Genomic DNA, 21,551 nt, shown 5'->3' with positions numbered 1-21,551 from the left:
TGGGCAGGATACAAATTGATGAGAGGGGTTATTTTTAGTTGGAGGCATCACGGAACGAACATGGCTGGGCATGCTGCCTCTGAGGAAGGAGGTTTTTTAACTCTGAAACGCGTCAGGCAAGGCATGCATTGATTTATTTTAGCTGGCTTTCACCGAGGCTGCTCCTGCGCTTTTGAAAGACTTGTTGGGAGTGCATTCTGCAAAAGGCAACTTGTGGAACTCAATATTAGCGGCCAGCCAGGTCGGGGAATGCACCTTTGTAATATCATTACAAGTCCCTGGCACTCTGATGTTAATTGCCAGGTAGACGCAACGAGCTGCGCTTTGATTTGGAACAATCTCTTGTGTCTGCACAGTTAATGCTCAATAAAAAGAAAAAAAGTATGCTGTTTAAATTTGAGCAGGTTCGTTTTTCCAGACCCATGAGGGTTTAACAAGGACTCCAACTCCCATGATGCTGTGTATTATGAAGCCCACCTGGGCAGGATACAAATTGATGAGAGGGGTTATTTTTAGTTGGAGGCATCACGGAACGAACATGGCTGGGCATGCTGCCTCTGAGGAAGGAGGTTTTTTAACTCTGAAACGCGTCAGGCAAGGCATGCATTGATTTATTTTAGCTGGCTTTCACCGAGGCTGCTCCTGCGCTTTTGAAAGACTTGTTGGGAGTGCATTCTGCAAAAGGCAACTTGTGGAACTCAATATTAGCGGCCAGCCAGGTCGGGGAATGCACCTTTGTAATATCATTACAAGTCCCTGGCACTCTGATGTTAATTGCCAGGTAGACGCAACGAGCTGCGCTTTGATTTGGAACAATCTCTTGTGTCTGCACAGTTAATGCTCAATAAAAAGAAAAAAAGTATGCTGTTTAAATTTGAGCAGGTTCGTTTTTCCAGACCCATGAGGGTTTAACAAGGACTCCAACTCCCATGATGCTGTGTATTATGAAGCCCACCTGGGCAGGATACAAATTGATGAGAGGGGTTATTTTTAGTTGGAGGCATCACGGAACGAACATGGCTGGGCATGCTGCCTCTGAGGAAGGAGGTTTTTTAACTCTGAAACGCGTCAGGCAAGGCATGCATTGATTTATTTTAGCTGGCTTTCACCGAGGCTGCTCCTGCGCTTTTGAAAGACTTGTTGGGAGTGCATTCTGCAAAAGGCAACTTGTGGAACTCAATATTAGCGGCCAGCCAGGTCGGGGAATGCACCTTTGTAATATCATTACAAGTCCCTGGCACTCTGATGTTAATTGCCAGGTAGACGCAACGAGCTGCGCTTTGATTTGGAACAATCTCTTGTGTCTGCACAGTTAATGCTCAATAAAAAGAAAAAAAGTATGCTGTTTAAATTTGAGCAGGTTCGTTTTTCCAGACCCATGAGGGTTTAACAAGGACTCCAACTCCCATGATGCTGTGTATTATGAAGCCCACCTGGGCAGGATACAAATTGATGAGAGGGGTTATTTTTAGTTGGAGGCATCACGGAACGAACATGGCTGGGCATGCTGCCTCTGAGGAAGGAGGTTTTTTAACTCTGAAACGCGTCAGGCAAGGCATGCATTGATTTATTTTAGCTGGCTTTCACCGAGGCTGCTCCTGCGCTTTTGAAAGACTTGTTGGGAGTGCATTCTGCAAAAGGCAACTTGTGGAACTCAATATTAGCGGCCAGCCAGGTCGGGGAATGCACCTTTGTAATATCATTACAAGTCCCTGGCACTCTGATGTTAATTGCCAGGTAGACGCAACGAGCTGCGCTTTGATTTGGAACAATCTCTTGTGTCTGCACAGTTAATGCTCAATAAAAAGAAAAAAAGTATGCTGTTTAAATTTGAGCAGGTTCGTTTTTCCAGACCCATGAGGGTTTAACAAGGACTCCAACTCCCATGATGCTGTGTATTATGAAGCCCACCTGGGCAGGATACAAATTGATGAGAGGGGTTATTTTTAGTTGGAGGCATCACGGAACGAACATGGCTGGGCATGCTGCCTCTGAGGAAGGAGGTTTTTTAACTCTGAAACGCGTCAGGCAAGGCATGCATTGATTTATTTTAGCTGGCTTTCACCGAGGCTGCTCCTGCGCTTTTGAAAGACTTGTTGGGAGTGCATTCTGCAAAAGGCAACTTGTGGAACTCAATATATATATATGTATATATATATATATATATATATATATATATATATATATTACCTACTGGCGGTCGGCAGTAGGCAGTTGTAGTTAGGACCTAATTTCCATAGGAAATCCACAACATTCTATGTGGAATAACTTTGGCGCTGGTGGACGAATCTTCGTGAATTTCTCCAAGAAAATGGCCTGCTCAGTTCCGCTCCTTCCCTGAAAGTTTGGGGGTGATTCGTCAAGCGGGTGTTGAGAAAAAAGGGGGGTCCCAAAACGTGTTTTCCCCATGAAATTTTTCATAGGGACCTTTAGCCAGGGCTACAGCCCGAACGGCTGAACGGAATTACACGAAATTTGGCAGAGGTAGAGTTCTGTTCGCAGATTATGCTTTTTGTTAAATGGTGTAAATCCATTCAGTAGTTTCTGAGAAAAGTGCAAGTAAAATCATAGCGATATCTAGAGACGGAGTTCAGCACGCGTACTGAAATCTGTTCAATTACGAGCGCGAGCTGCATGCTGATTGGCTGTGAACTGTCTGTCAACACTCGAAACCAGGAAGTGTTGGCGGCCATATTGTGCCTCGCTAGAACCGAGTCACAAGAAAACTGTAAAACAAAGTTGAGAAATAAGGGAATGGGGTAGGGTAGAGACATTCTGACCCTCTAGACTTGCTCAGGGGTTTGTACATGGATGTTTAGGCTCTATTTTTTTAAAGAAAAATCACGGCGTACGCGTATGGAAATACGTACAATTACGAGCAGGAGCTGCATGCTGATTGGCTGTTAATACTCCAAACCAGGAAGTGTTGGCAGCCATGTTGTTTGTCGGGAGAGCAGAGTGAGAAGAAAACAGTAAAACAAAGTTGAGAAATAAGGAAACGGGGCAGTGTAGAAACTTTCTGAGCCTATAGTCTTGGTCAGGGGGTGATACATGGATCTTTAGGCAATTTTTTTTTTTTTTAAATAAAAAATGGCGGGGTACTCGTGCAATAGTTGTACGCGGTGGAAAAGTTGAAAAAAAAGTAGAAGTCCGTTTTATTTATTAGGTCCCGTTGAGGAAATTACGGGAGCAATTTTTCTGCATAATGGGGGCTTGTAAGGTGCCCCGAGCACTGGGGAACGGAACTCCTCTGGTTTTATTTTGAAGTATGCGGGGGGGTTACGGTCATACTCCCCGCAGTCTCGGTGAGCGGCACCCCTCGGGGCAGTGATATGTAAAATGACCTTCCAGCACCGGGTACCTGCATTGTGTGGAGTTTTTTATTAATGTTGGGAGGGTGGGCTTGATAATACGTCCTTGTAAATTGCCATAGAAGCCTATGCTCTGGTGTTAACATGGGCTTCTATGGGAAATAACAAGGCCGTATTATGAAGGTCATTATCGACGTTTTATCCGCATTTTCCTGCCAATAAAACGGTGATAATTTTAACACCGGTCCTTGATAATATGCACCTAAGTTTAGTGGTTAAAAAAAAGAGCAATGGGCCATGTTATCAACAAAAGGCAATACATTATCGTCGCTTTTATTTGCAGGAAACTGCTGATAAAGCGGCGATAAAGGGCTTGATAATATGCCCTTGTGAATAACCATAGCAGCCCAGGTTAACATCAGAACTTGGGCTGCTATGGGAATTTACAAGGGCCTATGGTTTTTTTTATTAATGTTGGGAGGGTGGGCTTGATAATACGTTCTTGTTAATTGCCATAGAAGCCTATGTTCTGGTGTTAACATGGGCTTCTATGGGAAATAACAAGGCCGTATTATCATGGTCCTTATCGCCGTTTTATCGGCAGTTTCTTGCCAATTAAACGGCGATAATTGTAACACCGGTCCTTGATATTATGCACCTAAGTTTACTGGTCAAAACAAGCATTTACAATGCAAAGGTTTCGCCTTCTGAAAAGTTTGAGCTATTGGCATTGTAAATGACAAAGTTTGTATTTATGTGTTGGTTTTGAAAACAGATAAATAAATGGAATTGTCATTTACAATGCCAATAGTTTAATCTCTGTCAAATGCCATACAAAAACACACAGACCCACACACACACACACAGACCCACACACACCAACAGAGCCCCCCCACACACACACACACAGAGCCACACACACACACACAGAGCCACACACACCCAGAGCCACACACCCACCCACCCAGAGCCAAACACACACACACCCAGAGCCACACACACACCCACCCAGAGCCACACACACCCACCCAGAGCCACACACACCCACCCAGAGCCACACACACCCACCCAACATGTCACAGGCCCCAGTCCCATAAGGAGGTAAGTCACTCGGTATGTCTGCCTCGGTCCCTTCCCCCTTTTGTCCTGGAGACTGCTACTGGCGAAGACTTTTCAGGCGAAGACTCTGCCCCCCGCCCTCCTCCTGTGTATGCTGATTCTTGCGAGTGCAGAGGTTCCCTCCCAGCTCGCAGCAACTTCAAACCCACACCCCCGCCCCCTGCCTTCCCCACGCCGATCACTTACTGGGCGAAGTTTCCACCTGTGGAACATGGCAACACGTTTCTTGGCACTTGGAAGGGGAGCTGGATGTTCTTGAAGAACATAAAACTGAGTTGTGTGAGAGTCAATGAAAGCTACGCCTGTGCACTCTGCACCCACTCCAGCCCCCCCCCCCCTTTAGATTCCCTATTGTTTTCCGAGCATTTGGCTGCACGGTGTCCCTCAAGGCAGGAAGTCCGCGAGGTTAAACGGCTGACAGAAATATTCACTGATTAGCCCTGATTTTAGCAAGCATTACATTTTCCCGTTCTTCTGGGCACTAATTTTGATACATTTTGGATTTATTTCAAGAGCCTGCTAGCCATCTGCAGGCTACACGCGGGGCACTTAGTGGGAAGCAGCCAGACCACAGCACCGGGAGCCCCCGGCACCTCGTGGGAAGGAGAGCGCCCCTCTTGCTGGCCAATGTGCCGGCCTGTCACTGCTGCAGGTCACCCGGCAGGCACTTTCCGGCACAGGGGGAAGTGCCGCCCGGGCTAAGGCAGAGACGCTCGTGGAGGAGCCCTGTGCAGCATCTGAGCATTGTACCCTTGCCCCACTAACCCAGGAGGGGAGCTCCCACAGCCGCCGGCCTCCCAGAAGCTGATGCAACAATGGAATCAACTTGATTCTGCGCAGCCTTTTTTTGTGACCAAGGAAAGAGAGACGCGACATCACACCATTCAACCACCCAGAGGAGAGAATGCGAGTACAATTAAAAAATAAAAATAGCTAGAAGGAAAAAATAAAACACAGCTTCTCTAGTGGTGCCTCAAACAAATTATATATTTATTTAGGTAAACCAAATCTAGGTAGCGTGGTACCAAGAATCGGCACGTGTTTTAACCCTCAATCGCCTGCCTCTAGTTGTGCGCAGCTTTCCGCCAATAGGTAGTCAAACCATGCAAGTACATGGAGAACAGAGACGGTGCCAAGCACCCATTGCAACAGACGTGCACGTGACGTCAAGCTCACAACAGGAGAGCACGAGCCATCCAAGGCCTTGGAGTCCACAGGTGACCTTTTACAGGACGACTGTGTAGACGCCGCCGATAACGCAATCTGGATCAAAGCAATGGATTTCAAAATGCAATCTGTGAGTCAGGCCAAAGGAGCACCTTATGACAAGCACTCGCGGTATCGAGAAATATTAAGATAGAGACAGCCAAATATAGGTCTTCGTTTCCAAAACTCTGCAACTGTGCCCCATTAAAAATTTTAAACCTCACCTACCTGCAATGTAAAACGCTCCTATCGTTGGCAGAATTCCTGACAAAGAGTTCTTTAATTGTGCAATAAATGCACATAAAATGTATTGAAACCACCACCTGCAGAAGTCTGAGGTGCACTATTATAAAAAAAAAAAAAAACAACAACAATAAACCAACTATTGTTATAAATCATCGGTTCGTGCAGGGGTTTCTCCTCGCACCCGACACTGAGGGAAGCCTGTTTTACCGGAATCTCGGCACTGCCCTTAAACCGGTATCGCGCACAGGGAACAGGGTGCTGTCCTCAAGGAGCAGAGGGACCGAAATCGGAGCCGAAGAGCGCGCGCCTTCGGACCACCCCACGGAAGAGCCAACACCGCCCGCCCTGCCCCGGAGCAGAGAAGCGAGGATCCGGAAGGAAGCTCGCACCTGTGCTGAGCCAATAATGACACAGATCACCTTCACCCAGCTCGCACTTTCGGGCAGTTCGCATGTGGGGGCACAGAGCCCGGCATCCGTTTGACATCCAGCATCATACGGTCACGGGGCCAAAAGGAACTGTTCTAAAGAGCCCGGCAGCTCACATCTTTGCCCAGCACCATATCTGGGGCGTAGGATCACCCTGCCAGCGGACACCCAATTGATGCATCACCCCAGCAGATGGACCATGTCACAGCATGACACCTAGACTGGGCTTTAAGTGGGCCAAGTCCTGCCGGTGCTCAACACAGGCAGTTCTAAGAAGCAGGTGCTGAGGCGGGTCACTTTCGGGCTCTCCATTATAACCTCACCCTCGGGGTGGGAAAACAAATCTTAACTTGGCACCAATACCACCTTTCATTTATCTTTAAAGGGTCTCGTTACAGTTATTTCAGTCTCATTTCAGAACTGAAGCATTTTAACTTTTTATATAAAATGCCATTGTTGCTGCTTAATCATCTTATGCAACAACCATTGATCAAGCCAGTAGCCCTGGCTCGATGCAGGTGGCATGTTACTTGTGTTATAGATCTGGATGCAAAGACAGAATCAGCAACATACCAGTCGGGGGCACATAACGCTAAGTAGAGATTTCTAATTTAGTATTTTAAGCCACGCCCCTAATTATATTGGCCACGCCCCTCAGAGACCGCCAGTTTTTTTTCATCCCACTTAAAGCCTGACCTAGGCCATTGCTAGCAGGGAAGCTCCAACAAGAGTGAGTAGAGAAACCACATCTTATCATGGCACCAGGCCAAGCATGTGTAAAACATAATACTTCCGGCTAAGCAATCTCGAGATTCTGGGGCGGAATAATTTTACATTGTTTATTGAGCTGATAAGGTAAATGTGGTGTATTAACATGCAAGTAAAGCACTAACCAGTACAAAAAAATGCAACGTGAAACAATATACCCGTTCCTGTTGTATATTAAATGCACGTGGTTGCAATAAGTGATACAATAAAGACACATTGTGACAAGCTTTTCTTCAAAGCACTGAACCGGGGTAGCTGCAAGAATTCATTTCCCAGTCTGAATTTCAACTAAACTAAAAGGTTAACTGCACAGCAGTATCGGGACTGCATTTGATGATGTTTCTTCTAAGAACTGCCTGATAAGCCTTAACCGGAATGCGCCCAGATTATAGGTATTTCCGAGAACAAATGAAAAATTAGGATATACTTAAGGAAGCATCCTTGTTTTGAATGATTAAATCTTAGGCACGTCCTGAACCAGCTTAAAGTGTCTGTCCACACAACTTCAATGGCCTACAGTGAATATATGAACGCCAGCGAGAAGGAATCCATAGCAGAGAGTTTACGGCTACCAAGCACCAACACGCAATTTATAATACGGTTTGGTCATCACACTGCCTTCGCTCAAATAAAGTAAATGTGCGTGAAAGACGTGTTTCAAGGTCAGGTGCTGAAGCTTCAGGAGGTACAGACACAAGAGCAGTAATGGCTTCGCACGGTCCTTAGCTGCAGCGTCTCAGCAACAGGAAGAATCGCCCTATGTCGATACAGTTCAGGTGTGCGGGCAACTTACTTCAAGATCAGGGTGCCCTGGCATAGTTACCAATAACGAGCAGGAGTGGCCCCCTCCGGCACGCAAAGCACACGCCCCCCTACTCCTATGCCCTCCTTATACTCACCTGTATCGCAGCCTTCCCGAGCGTAGTTGTACCAGGAGTTGCTCCTTCACACTGCCTGAGATGGGTGGGTCAGATGGGACAAAGTGCAGGGCAGGTCACTAACACAAACGACAGACTACTCAAATGAACATGCAAGAGAAAATGCCCACTCTTTGAATGAAGCGCGCGCAAACGTATTGATGTCACGTCCATCTTGGGATGGGTATAAGTTTATTTTATTTATTTATGCGATTTTATATAGCGCGAACTTTACCCGAAGGTGTCAGAGCGCTTTACGTAAGAACCAGTTGAAAAACATAAGGACTTAGGATTACATGCGTTACAAAGAGGAAACAAACAGAAATAACAAGCCTTCGCAGCACAAATTTATTGAATATAGGACAAGTCAGGCCCCGGGCCGGCAGCCAACCACAGCGCGGCCCGGGGAATAACATCACGGGGTGTCCCGGGCCGGCAGCCAATCACAGCGCGGCCCGGGACACAAGGCAAAAAGGGGCGGGGCTTAAAAAAAGACCCAGAAACGCCCCCGAATCGCGTCAAGGCGGGCCCTGAACTCAGTGATGCTCCTCTCCTCCAATGGCTGGCCAGCATTTACGAGGCCAGCCAATGAAGAAGAGGGGCGTGTTCAGGCCCCTATACTACTAACAAAAGATTTCGGCTCCGCCCACTGCTTAGCAGTGGGACGGTAGCCGAAACCTAAAAAGAGCAATGAGCCATATTATCAACAAAAGTCGATACATTATCATCGCTTTTATCGGCAGGAAACTGCTGATAAAGCGGCGATAATGGGTTTGATAATATGCCCTTGTGAATAACAATAGGAGCCCAGGTTAACACCAGAACCTGGGGTGCTATGGGAAGTTACAAGGGCCTATTATCAAGCCCATTATCGCCGCTTTATCAGCAGTTTCCTGTCGATAAAAGCGGCGATAATGTATCGCCTTTTGTTGATGATATGCTCGTTCATTTCTATGATAGTATGTAAATGTTTCCTTTTTTGTTGGTGTAGCAGTTGTACTCTCTTTGCATGCTCAGCGTCGTTTCGAAGCCCACGTTTTCTTTTTCTTCAAGTTCAACAAGCAAACCTTTCTTTATATCAGTTAGTAAATCTGTCGCTTTCTTTTTCCGGTTCGTGTGTGTCATCCGCTGCTGTACTTTTGTACAGTATTAATAGTCATAATCTATGGGAATAACAAGGATGTATTATGAAGCTCATTATCGCCGCTTTATTGGCAGTTTCCTGCCAATAAAACGGCGATAATTTTAACACCGGTCTTTGATAATATGCACCTAAGTTTACTGGTCAAAAGAAGAACAATGAGCCATATTATCAACAAAAGGAGATACATTATCGTCGCTTTTATCGGCAGGAAGCTGCCGATAAAGCGGCGATAATAGGCTTGATAATATGCCCTTGTGAATAACCATAGGAACCGAGGTTAACACCAAAACCTGGGCTGCTATGGGAAGTCGCTTTCTTTTCCCGGTTCTTGTCATCCGCTGCTGTACTTTTGTACAGTATTAATAGTCATATTTGTTATATATTTATTTGAAAGGTAGTGCCGAGGAGCCAAACGTTGATTACGTACTTCGTCCACCGCCATTTTAGTAGAACTCAGTAGTTTTCAATCCTAGTCTTGACTATGTTACTATAGTATTTCAACATTATTTCTATTGTGGGCCGTCATACCCCTCCCCCACAAAATAAAAGAGGTATGTAGTTTTTTTTAATTAACTTTTATTAAACAATAAATATAAACGAAACTCAATTATAACTATATTAGAACTGGAAAAATAACTTAAACAATGTTATAAACAAATTGTGAAATGGATTCCAAAAGGTGTCCGATGGTTAATCTGCCAAAGAAAAAAGAAAATTAAAGTTTAGAATTATGTAGATGTGAGTAAATGAGCTGAAGCATTACAGGGCATATTATCAAGAACGGCAATAAAATTATCGCCGTTTCAGCGGCAGGAAACTGCAGCTAAAGTGGCGATAATGGGCTTGATAATATGCTGTTGTGAATTCCCATAGCAGTGCAGGTTCTGGTGTTAACCTCGGCCACTATGGAAATTTACAAGGGCATATTATCAAGCTCTTTATTGCCGCTTTAGCGGCAGTTTCTTGCCGCTGAAACGGCGATAGTTGTATCGCCATTCTTGATACTATGCCCCTACAAATTTTGGAAACTCTACAGTTTTACGTGTGCAGTGTGACTCGTACATTCCAGTTCTGTTACAGTGCTGCGTTCAAGTGGTGTATATATGGAAATGCCTAGTGCGTTACTGACGCCCGTTATGGCGAATTATTTCTAATGCATTCCTGTGAAGGCTTTGTAGATCTAGGCCTTTGTGCTTACCGCTGTATAAACCTTGCGGGTAAACATTTTAGGCAGTTGGTGTCACAACTTATTCTGAACAATTCTTCTACACGTCTACACGTCGAAGACAGCAGTTTCTACGTTTAAGAGAGAAAGAGAAATGATGTCACAGAGAGTGAGAGAGAGAAAGAGAGAGAAAACAACATTAAGACTGTGTCGCAGAGTCTGTAGTTGAGATTTTTTCCTTGCGTCACTTTACTCATGTTAAAAGTGTCTCAAAAGTGGCGTAATAAGGTTGTGGATCTGTTTGTCAGACTGTTGTAATCTATCTGTTGTCATTGCTCGGAGGTATTTATAGATCAAACCCATTATCGCCACTTTAGCGGCAGTTTGCTGCCGATAAATTGGCGATAATTCTGTCGCCACGACTTGATAATATGGCCCTCTCTCATTTCACAAATAAAGCTAACACTACAGTTTTACGAGTGCAGTGTACCTGGTACATTTTACTTGTTATAGTGCCACGTTCAAGTGGTGTCTATATGGAAGTGCCTACTGCGTTACTAACGCCTGTTATGCATAATTATTTCTAATGCATTCCTATGAAGGATTTGGTGATCTAGGCCTCTGTGCTTACCGTTGTATAAACCTTGCAGCCAAACACATTAGAAAGTAAACTTCACAATTTAAGTTCCACAATTCTTCTACACGTCCAAGCAGACAGCAGTGCCTAAGTTTAAGAGAGAAGGAGAAATGATATCACAGAGAGTGAGAGAGAGAGAGAAAACATTAAAGCTCTGGGCCATAATATCAAGCCTGGGCGACAAAATTATTGCCACTTTATCGGCAGGAAAGTGTCGCTAAAGTGGCGATAATGGGTTTGATAATATGCTCTATGGAATTCCAATTGAAAGTCATGTTAGATGTCCTTCACATTCATCTAACATGAGCTTCGATTGGAATTCTATAGAGCATATTATCAACCCTATTATGGCCACTTTAGCGGCAGTTTGGTGCCAATAAAGTGGCGATAATTTTGTTGCCAAGGTTTGATAATATGGTCGTCTCTCCTTTCATAAATAAAAGTTACACTACAGTTTTACGAGTGCAGTGTACCTGGTACATTTTATTTGTTATAGTGCCGCATTTAAGTGGTGTCTATATGGAAGTGCCTACTGCGTTACTAACGCCCGTTATGCCGAATTATTTCTTATGCATTCCTATGAAGAATTTGTATATCTACGCCTCTGTGCTTACCGTTGTATAAACCTTGCGGGCAAACACTTCAGGTACTTGGATTGACAACTTGATTTCAACAATTCTTCTACATGCTTAAGCAGACAGCAGTGTCTAAGTTTAAGAGAGAAAGAGAAATGATATCACAGAGAGTGAGAGAGAGAGAAAACAACATTAAAACTGTGTTGCAGAGTCTGGAGTTGAGAGTTTTTCCTTGCATCACTTTAACCATGTTAAAAGTGACTCAAAAGTGGCGTAATAAGATTGTAGATCTGTTTGTCAGACTGTTGTAACCTATCTGTTGTCACTGCTCGGAGGTAATTATAGAATTTAAACAGAAGCTGCTGTACAGTACGCTCTCTGGGCCATAATATCAAGCCTGGGTGTCAAAATTATCGCCACTTTATTGGCAGGAAAGTGTCGCTAAAGTGGCGATAATGGGTTTGATAATATGCTCTATGGAATTCCAATCGAAGATCATGTCTGATGTCCTTCACATCTAACATGAGCTTTGATTGGAATTCTATAGGGCATATTATCAAACCCATTATTGCCACTTTCCTGCCGATAAAGTGACGATAATTTTGTCGCCCAGGCTTGATATTATGGCCCTCTCTCGTTTCACAAATAAAGCTAACACTACAGTTTTACGAGTGCAGTGTACCTGGTATATTTCAGTTGTTATAGTGCACGTTCAAGTGGTGTCTATATGGAAGTGCCTACTGCGTTACTGACGCCCATTATGGCGACTTATTTCTAATGCATTCTTGTGAAGGCTTTGTAGATCTAGGCTGCTGTGCTTACCTTGTATAAAGAGTGCGGCCACTGGAGTTCACCACTCCACTTGAACTCTGCTTCTAAATGTCAAAGTATATTCAATAAGTTGCAGAGAGTTCCATTGCTGTTGCTCGATAGGCCGTGGTTGCTTCTGAACGATGTTTGCTGAAGGAAACAAAAGGACATTTTGATAAGTCATCGTAAACGGAGTTGCGTAACTACTATCAAAAGTGAATTTTAATAGGGGTTCTTAATATTCCATAGTTAAGAGTGTTGCAGCTACAGCAAACAAAGGAAGATCAATAACTTAATAGAGGCATGGGACGACCTTGTGATGCAGAAAAAAAAATACTATCATGGACGCACAATTAATAATAATAATAGAGGCCTAAGCACGTGGCATAGTACAGAAATGAGACACAGAAATTTATGCTTGCACAATTTTTAAGATTAGAGGTGTATAGGACCTCGTGACTTGGTTCAGGTTCAAAATCTTTATTCGAATTTCCAAGAATTCTTAAAAGCACATATACAATTACACAGCTATCGTAAAATCCATAAAATTAATAATATCATTAAACATCAAGCACAGGAAAATGAAACTTAGGCATTGTCCATCATTTTGCGGGCGCGAACAGCAATTTTTAGGAAAGTGCAAGTGCGGCAAATTATCTCCTCATTGGCCAGTGTGAGCAGCAGTTGGTAGGATTCTTCCATAGTAATTGGTCTATGTTTTTTAAAAAGTGGGATTAAAGCCATTTTGTATACTTCAGATAAAAATTACAAGAAAAGAAAAAATGTCATTTTGGTTGCTTAGCCCATCACAGGGGCAGCTTATTTTACTTAAACTTGGATGATAACCCAGAGGGAAATTTAACAAAAATCTAATAGATCCAGCCCTCAATCGAAACAGAAGGCTTCTTTCCCAGTGTGTCATTGGCAGAATTAAATACAATGCTAGAGGATATCTGTGCCAAAATAACACAGGTCGGGTACTAATGTAATCCGATACAAAGTGTAGATTTAGTTCTTTGTGTAAAATATAGTTAGAAGTAGAAATCGGTACATTTAACAAATTCCTACAGAACCGGTTTTCTTCCAGCTGTATATACTGGTTAATTCCAGTACCCCATATTTCAGCCCCATAGGTAGCTATGGGCGCACATTGTAGTTTGAAAATTTTAACAACAGCTTTGATAGCACTCAATTTCTTCGGTCTGGGGATGCTTAAAATTTAGTTGATGGCCTTTGAGAATTTGCTCGTGGACTGGGCCAAATGCCCAGTTCACGAGCCATTCGCAGCAAAGGCCATCCCCAAGTATGGACAAATATGTGTAAAAATAAGTCTTTCATCCCCTATCAGTATGGAGTTCAGCTGTCTTTTCCCTGGGCCGCATGACATTATAAAAGACTTTAAAATTGAAATGCAGATCTAATTCATTCATGTATTTTGTGAAGCTTTTTACTAAAATACGCAGGGAATTAGGTGTGCGGCCCTTAGGACCCCATTATCTGCGTAGAGAAGTGCGGGTAACGATTTAACATTTATTATAGGAACGTCTGGGGTAGAATTTTCGAGGTAGTTGCTCAGGCCATTAATATAAATAATGAAAAGCAGGGGTGCTAAAACGCACCCCTGCCTGACTCCCCTTCCTATTTTGATTGGCCCAGATAATTACCCTCCCTTTCCTATCCTGACTCATGATTTAAGCTCATTGTGTAAAAAAGCTAAAAAGTGGACCAATGTGTAGTCCAGTCCGTAACCCAATAAAATAGACCAAAGCTTGGACCTGTTAACTAAATAAAAACCGGATGACAGCCCTCAATCGAAACAGAAGGCTTCTTTCCCAGTGTGTCATTGGCAGAATTAAATACAATGCTAGAGGATATCTGTGCCAAAATAACACAGGTCGGGCACTAATGTAATCCGATACAAAGTGTAGATTTAGTTCTTTGTGTAAAATATAGTTAGAAGTAGAAATCGGTACATTTAACAAATTCCTACAGAACCGGTTTTCTTCCAGCTGTATATACTAGTTAATTCCAGTACCCCATATTTCAGCCCCATAGGTAGCTATGGGTGCACATTGTAGTTTGAAAATTTTAACAACAGCTTTGATAGCACTCAATTTCTTCGGTCTGGGGATGCTTAAAATTTAGTTGATGGCCTTTGAGAATTTGCTCGTGGACTGGGCCAAATGCCCAGTCCACGAGCCATTCGCAGCAAAGGCCATCCCCAAGTATGGAAAAATATGTGTAGAAATAAGTCTTTCATCCCCTATCAGTATGGAGTTCAGCTGTCTTTTCCCTGGGCCGCATGACATTATAAAAGACTTTAAAATTGACCCGCAGATCTAATTCATCCATGTATTTTGTGAAGCTTTTTACTAAAATACGCAGGGAATTAGGCGTGCGGCCCATTAGGGCCCCATTATCTGCGTAGAGAAGTGCGGGTAACGATTTACCATTTGTTATAGGAACGTCTGGGGTAGAATTTTCGAGGTAGTTGCTCAGGCCATTAATATAAATAATGAAAAGCAGGGGTGCTAAAACGCACCCCTGCCTGACTCCCCTTCCTATTTTGATTGGCCCGGATAATTACCCTCCCTTTCCTATCCTGACTCATGATTTAAGTTCATTGTGTAAAAAAGCTAAAAAGTGGACCAATGTGTAGTCCAGTCCGTAACCCAATAAAATAGACCAAAGCTTGGACCTGTTAACTAAATAAAAACCGGATGACAGGTCCATAAAAGCTAAATAAATCGGAGCGGAACGAGCAATGTTATAGTTATCAATAACTAATTTAAGATTTAAACATTGTTCGACTGTGCCAACCCTGCTTCTAAATCCCAATTGACAAAGGGATAAAATGCCACTTTCCTCTGTCCAAACAATTATCCTGTTATAAATAACGCGACCCAAAATCTTTAGAGTGTTATCTAATAAAGAAATAGGTTTATAATTCACGGGGTCAGACCTATCACCCTTGTGATTTATAAAGAAATATTTCAATTATGTAAGTACAATTTAAATCCATTGAGGGGTAGGAAAGCCATATGAAAGATAAAAAAAATTGTATTATGCATATACAATTTACAGTGGAGGCTGATGTTGTGACGTCTTCTCTTACCTTTGTTTTTGTCGTCTTTTGTCGTGTCTTGAAAGGCTGTGGTTTCGCTGAGTCTGGGGTGTTTTTGACAGTCTGTGTGTCATCGCAGCAGAGGCAGGCAAAAGAGATCGTGCTCACGTCAGTGCCCGCATTATATGGGAACCGCGGGGGCTGACCAAACCAAGCCCAGAGCCGTCATTGGTAGAGTTTTCGTGGTCTGCAAGAATGATGGCCCTGGGGGGCATCCCATTGGCTAATGTATTGGTTTCCAGGCTAAATGATAGCAAGCATGCTTGGTGGTGGCATATGTGTAGTGTGGGCGGGCGTGCACAGCGCATGTGCAAGTGTGAGTGTGTGTACCAACAATTAACAACAGAGAGAGATGGGGGCGGTGTTATCATATGCGCAGAGGCAGGCCCAGAATCGGATCTGCAATGAGTCAGCACTTCTAATCATTCTCCTTAGCGCACCCTGAGCTCTGATTTGTCACTGAGAGGGTGATCGCACCATAGTTTGTACTGCTTATGATACTCAGAGTGTACCCGCGCATACAGTACGAATATGCTTTGACGTTAAGCGTCGCATTAAAGCTTCGCTGTGACGTCATGTACGGCGTTCTGTATGCGAAAGGGGGCAATGTTTCTACTTGGTTTAAAACATGTATGTATTTAATGTACATACTGAGGGCAGACATTTGGGATAACTATGATTTTTTTTTAATACTTGTAATAATCATATATTACTTTTAAAAAGAATTACACAAATCACGGTAAAACATCATGCGTACTCGTATTGAAAGAGTTTCTCAAGCGCATCATAAGCGTACGTAAATCCATGTGACTTAAAAAGTAGAGATTTGATTGGTTCATAACTTTTCCTATTGGGACTGTTGAAAGTTCCGTCCCATTATAATTATTCGACTTTGACTTTCTAAGAAGAAGCATTTGTTTTGAGAATCTTCTCAAATAGAAGGAAGATCACAATAATAAGAGCAATGGAGTCATATTCCAGCAGTTCTTCAGAGGGAGATTTCATTTCTGAAGAACCTCCAAAGAAGAGGAAAGAAGCTCTAATTTGGAATGTTTTCACTTTTCCAGAAGGTCAAAAAAAAGGTTAATGCTCCAAAAGTAACTTGTCAAATTTGCGAAACAACTCTTTCAAGGGGTGATCCATGTAAATCTTACTCCTTTGGCACAGCAAATATGGTGCAACACGTGAAGAATTTGCACCCCAAGAACTTTGCTCGAGCTGCAAGACCGAGGTTGCATGAGAACTAAGCATAGGCGAATTTTGCGAATCTGGAGTTTTGCGAATTTGCGTATTTGCTAACTCGCAATCCGCAAAATCCGTGAATTCTCGCGAATTTGCGGATTTTTTTTGTGTGTTCGCAAGGGTTTCTGCCAGTTCGCGAGGGTTTTGTACCAGTTCGCAATTGCTATTTTGTTGTTTCTACATCTGGTTCATCATCACAGGTTCCCAGTACCCTCTGTTTCACCACTGCCACCCTCTGTTTCACCCATGCCACCCTCTGGTACATCAATGCCACCCTCTGGTTCATCATCACTGTAGATTATGGGGGGGGAAAGCAAGCACACCTGCCCTGCTTTAACTGACATTAATTAATTTGGGGTTGATTTATTAATGTGTCACTGTTTTAAAATTCCAGTCTGGCACCTGCTTCCTTATCTGTAATTTGCTTTCTGTTGCAGTGCAATTTTTTTTCCAGGACCTTTGTGGCCTACTTGTAGCTATTCTATGAGCCTGCTGTGAGGGTCAGAGCAGGGTCATAGAATTGTTGCAACTAGCAACTGAACTCTGAAGGGGCCCCAGTCAGGAAGCACTACAGGGAATGGTTACTATTACTAATGATGAATATGAACTTTTGCACCTGCTGAGTGCTTTCAGTTTTGCAAAATTCATTTTTCTGCAGAACAGCAACTGTAATGCCCCAAACAAACATAGGCAACTGAACTCTGGAGGGGCCCCTCAGGAAGTACTATAGGGAATGGTTACTAATGATGAGTGAACTTTTGCACCTGCTGAGTGCTTTCAGTTTTGCAAAACTTGTTTTTCTGCAGAACAGCAACTGTAATGCCCCAAACAAACTTACTTGTGAAAGTTGATTTCTAATCCAAAAGTGATCTAAAGAAAGTCATAAGGCCTCAAATCCAAAAAAGTGCAGGCAAATGTCAACCTGAGGAGTTATTCTGATAAAAATCATCATTTCAGAAGGTCTATGCTGCTTGCTAGTGGATTTCTTGTGCAGAATTGCAAATTTTGTAATTTTGCAAGTGCGAGATTGTTGCTGCCCGCCGCACCTACATGTCCGCAATTGCGAACTCTCGCGATGCATCGCCAAACTCCCACGGGATCCCGCAGCAAGATCCAAAATGGCGCAGCACTCGCAAAATATCGAGAAAAACAACTCGGCAAACCTTGAATGACGGTAAGTGAACGCCGCACGCCGCAATATTGTATCAGCAAGAAAAAAAATCCGCTGCGTGCAGATTTTCGGTAAATTCGCGAGAGTTCGCGGATTGCGAATTTACCGAAAATCCGCAAGCGGAACGGATTTTCCACCCATGCTTAATGAGAACCCACCTGCTGCTACACCTAGCACATCAACTGCGTCAGCAGCATTTTCAGCAAGCAGTCCACACCCACCGATTGATTCTGACTTTGATAAAGTTAAAATTCTATGCATTTATTGCGATAAACTTTTGTGTTATGGGGAACAGTCTATAGACTTGATGAAACGCAGGATGCAGGATCATTGCTGTCCTCGACATTAGTTGTTCTTTTTTTCATTCTTTTGTTCCGCTTGGAATTTGTTGAGAAAACACAAAAAAACTACAAAACAAAAAAACTGTTCTTTTTAGAACTACCTTCACTGGTCAAAGAAATAACTATATTTCTATGTTAGTGTGCAAAAGTTTGTCAGAATGAATGTGTAGTTCATAAATGAATGAATGAATATGTTACTAGTATATGGAGAATGTGAAAGTGCAGAACTATAAGGAACTGCTACAGCATAAATCTATAAGGTGTTTATCTATAGTATACTGTAGTATGTCTGAAGCACTTGAATGTATCATATGTACATAAATATGTTACAAGTCTATGTTTCAATTTGCGTTGTTGGTGAAAGTGCCTGGGTGAATTTGTATGTCTTAGGGGTGGATTTACAATCCCCTTGTGCCTCTTTTACACAGCTGTTGTGTCACTTTTGTGACACAGCGGTGGTGCAAAAGATGTGCCATGGTGTGTGGTATTAACAATGTGACGCATCTGGAGGGTGTATTACATTGTAAAGCGCTGCACCAGAAGAGGGTTCTTGTGCAGAAGGGGGTGCAGCAAGGCCTCCTAAAAGTGACTAAGTGAAATGTATAACATTTTATTCAGTGACTTTTGAGCTTATGCTGCGTCAAAACCTTGCACATGCTTGAAGGTGTAAGGATTGATACAGCATTGTGAGCATAGGGCCCGAAGAGAATTGCTGGAGCTGTGTTATACTTGCAACCAACGTCAAACAATAATTCTTCCAAAAATTACTTTGCAATTTAGTTTTGTTATTATTTTATAATAATAATATGAAATATAATCTAAAAAATAAAATACATATAAATATTTATATTAAAAATATAAGAAATTAGTATAAAAAGAAAGACATAATAATTAATACATTTATAAATTATCATTTACAAAACCTATGAAATTCACTGAAAAAAACATAGGTTTCACACACATTATAGTTAGGAATTAGCATTTAAAAAACCTTGCAAATTCATTGAAAAACCCATAGTATTTGTAGACATTCAAAAATATTGAGCGGGTGATGCATCTGTTGTAATCCACTACAAATTCAACAGTATATGTCAACACATCAACAATCATTGGCAGCACAAACCATCAACCAGTAGAAATGTATTCATACAAAATACAATCTTAACAAACTAAACTAATATTAGTGACTAATCCTAAACTACACTAACCCAACTTGTACTAATCTTCACCTATACTAAATTACTAGCTTACTAAGTCTATCCACATAATAACAAAGGCAGCTTAACCTATACACAAAGTAACTAAACATACACACTAAACAATATATATATATATATATATATATATATATATATATATATATATATATATATATATTCACTGAAAAAACCATAGGTTTCACTCACGTTATAGTTAGGAATTAGCCTTTAAAAAACCTTGCAAATTCATTGAAAAAACCATAGGTTTCACACGTTATAGTTAGCTGAACATTTCTATCATACAAAACCTGTGAAATTCCTCCGTTATAGTTAGCTCAGCTAACTATAACTTGCGCGCCCACAATGCACTACTGATGACGTCACATATTACATCACTCATGACATGGTCAGTGACATCACTCATGACATCTCAAATGACATCCCTGATGACATCACTGATGACATCATCCTTGTGGCACACCTCCTCTTACTGTAACACAATCAAAAATAGAAACTAACATTTTCAAAAAAATGGAGATACCAATTCCAGTTAGAACAACCTATTGAGTAATCCCAAAATCTACATACACATCCACTCATTCACCAACAGTTCTATATAGTCACTCATACATGTACTCATATATGTACTCATACGCCCATATATCCTGTTATACACCGACACTCATCTATAGAGTTACTCACACACATACTCACACATACAAATAAACTATCAAATATCCATTTACTTGCATATACAGCTATACACCCACCACTACACTAACTTCTACAGAACCTTACTCTCTTAAACAATCACTTATAGAAACACATACTTATTTATACAGGAAGTCTTAGAATCTGTCGCTCTCAGATATACTCACTTATATACATCAATAGTCCCATATACTAGTTTAAAACATGTAAATACTCATAAAGATACTATTGAGACAGTCATTTACTCACTAACACACCCATACATACACTCATCCACCTATACAGTCCTGCACACATGCTGTCTTCAAAACACATACAAACAGTGAGTCAGTCATTCATGCATCTGTGCGCTAAGTAATACTCCCCACCGAACCATACAAACACTCATTTTGGTACTCAAAAAACCAACTAATAACCCATATACACACTCATGTAGCTACTCACCAACCCATGCAGCCACTTATATACAAAGTGAGACACTGATACAGATATTTAAATATTTAAAGATTACTCGCTAGTACTTAATAAGTCAGTTATACAATCAATTTTACAAAAAAAACATCCATTTAGACACTTATTTACAGATTTATTCTTCCATAGACCTTTAGATATACATATATATAAAAAAAAATTCAGAAAGACACACATTCACTGGATGATGCCATCAGTGATGTCATCAGGGATGTCATTTGAGATGTCATCAGTGATGTCACGAGTGATGTCACCTACTATGTCATGAGTGATGTAATCTGTGACATCATCAGTAGTGCATTGCGGGTGCACAAGTTATAGTTAGCTGAGCTAACAATAATGGAGTAATTTCAAAGGTTTTGTATGATAGAAATGTTCAGCTAACTATAACGTGTGAAAGCTATGTTTTTTTCAATGAATTTGCAAGGTTTTCTAAAGGCTAATTCCTAACTATAACGTGTGTGAAACCTGTGTGAAACCTATGGTTTTTTCAGTGACTATATATATATATATATATATATATATATATATTACCTACTGGCTATCGCCAGTAGGTATATATAGTTAGGATTAATTCCCTATGGGACTTTTGAAAATTCTATGTCTAATAACTTTGGCGTTTGTGGATGGAATCGGCTGAAATTTTCAGGAAAATGGCACATTTTGTTTCTGAGCAGCTCCTGAAAATTTGGTGGGGTTTCGTCAAGGGGGGGCTGAGAAAAAAGGGGGGTCCCAAAACGCGTTTTTCCCATGTTAATTTCCATAGGGCGGTTGGACTCACTTTTAGCTCGAACGGCTGAATGGATTTGCACGAAACTTGGCAAAATTGTAGGGACTGTTAGCCCGATGTGCCTTTGCTAGGTCTCAATATATGTGCTCCAGTAGTTTTTGAGAAATTAACGTTTAAATCAAGATATATATCTGTAACAGCGCTCTGGGCAGCGATCCGGTCCGCTTACTTTTCGC

This window comes from Lissotriton vulgaris, chromosome 6, assembly GCF_964263255.1.
Source record: "Lissotriton vulgaris chromosome 6, aLisVul1.2, whole genome shotgun sequence".
In the NCBI taxonomy this organism is placed as follows: domain Eukaryota; kingdom Metazoa; phylum Chordata; class Amphibia; order Caudata; family Salamandridae; genus Lissotriton; species Lissotriton vulgaris.
This window is presented reverse-complemented; position numbering follows the sequence as displayed.